The sequence below is a fragment of the Saccostrea echinata genome, unplaced genomic scaffold (genome assembly GCF_033153115.1).
Source record: "Saccostrea echinata isolate AGI-Se365-2 ecotype Australia unplaced genomic scaffold, CSIRO_AGI_Sech_v1 ptg000033l, whole genome shotgun sequence".
Lineage (NCBI taxonomy): Eukaryota > Metazoa > Mollusca > Bivalvia > Ostreida > Ostreidae > Saccostrea > Saccostrea echinata.
Genome location: NW_026889782.1, coordinates 20103044 through 20105061, shown reverse-complemented (window position 1 = coordinate 20105061; position 2018 = coordinate 20103044).

The following is a 2018-nucleotide window of genomic DNA, read 5'->3' as shown; positions in this document are numbered from 1 at the left end:
ATTAAAAGTCAATCTTATGTAAGGAAAATATGGGATTATAAAAATGCTAATATGGAAAAACTTAATACTTTAATCGAAACTACTGACTGGAAAAATCTTATCTGTAATGCTGAATCAATTGACGAAGCTACCGAAAAGTTTACAACCAAATATATAGATCTCGTAAGGGAATGTGTACCTGAAAAATCAGTTATTATAAGACCTAAAGACAAACCTTGGTTTGACTCATTATTAAGGAAAACCCATCGAGAAAAAAATAGATTAAGACGAAAAGCACAAAAAAGTAATAAACAGCTCGATTGGGATAATTTTAAGCGTATCAGAAACAAGTTTAACAACATGAAAAAACATGCTATTGAAAATTATCAAAATACTCTCGAGTTACAACTCGTTGATTCCAGTAAAAACAATCCTAAACTTTATTGGAAACTTCTTAAAGATACTTTTAAAACTAAATCAACTACAAATATTCCTCCTTTACAATACACATCTGCATCTGGTGATGTCAATTTTGCTTTTTCTGATGTAGATAAGATAACAGTACTTAACAATTATTTTGCTTCAGTTACCCGTGTTGATGATGATAAGTCTGATTTACCTAAAGAAATTACTAAGTGTGATAGTGTTTTTGACAATATTTCTATTTGTGAACAAGAAGTGTTTGATATTTTATCTATATTACCTGTTAACAAAGCCATTGGAGAAGACTGTATTAGTCATAAAATGTTAAAATCAACAAAACTTACTGTTGTCAAACCTCTATGTTTACTGTTTAATCGCTCATTGAAAGACTGTGTTTTTCCTCAAAAATGGAAATTAGCTAATGTTATTCCTCTCTTTAAAAAAGACGATCCAGCTGTTTTGTCAAACTATAGACCTATTTCATTGTTAAGTTGTGTTGGTAAAGTCATGGAACGTATTGTATTTAAACACTTGTATAACTACTTTCATTGTAATAATATTTTTTACAAATACCAGGCTGGTTTCTTGCCTGGTCATTCTACGGTTTTTCAATTGTTAGAAACATACGATAATATTGTTAGAAATATTGATGATGGTAAATCCAGTTGTATGATTTTTTGTGACTTATCTAAGGCCTTTGACCGTGTCTGGCACAAAGGGCTCTTGTTTAAGCTAAACATGTATGGCATAGAGAGTAATATGTACTTTTGGTTAAAAAGTTATTTAGAAAATAGAACACAAAGAGTTATTTACAAAAATTTGGTATCCCCTTCGGCTTCCTTATATGCCGGCGTTCCACAAGGCTCTGTATTAGGTCCATTATTATTATTTTTAATTTATGTAAATGATGTATCTGACAAGATGTCAAGCTTTTGTAGATTATTCGCTGATGATAACAGTTTGCAGTACGCATCTAAATGTGTTAAATCTATAGAAAGTAATCTGAATAATGATCTTTTATCTCTTGAAGAGTGGTCAAACAAATGGTTACTAAAATTTAATCCATCCAAAACTAAGGTTGTATTTTTTAGCACAAGAAAAAACATAGAACCTCCCAAACTCCTATTCCAAGATAGCCAATTAGAATATGTTCAAACTCATAAACATTTAGGGGTAACTTTTTCATATAACTTAAGTTGGTCAACTCACATTGAAATCTTACTGTCTAATGCATACAAAAAAATTGGTCTATTAAAAAAACTTAAATTTAAAATAAATCGAAAGACTCTCTCACTCATGTATACTTCATTTATCCGCCCTCAGCTCGAATACGCTTCAGTTGTATGGGGTGGTTGTCTAGCTATCGACTCTGAAAAATTAGAGAAATTGCAACTACACGCAGCACGGATTGTTACTGGCTTGACCTTAATTGCATCTAGAGACTCTTTGTACTTTGAAACAGGCTGGGAACCGCTCATTGATAGACGCAAGATTCAGAGATTGAATAACATGTATAAAATTCATAATAATTTAGTTCCTGATTATCTACGTGAAATTATACCTGAAATGCGATGTAATGCTTCCGCGTATACAACAAGAAACTCTCAAAATTATAA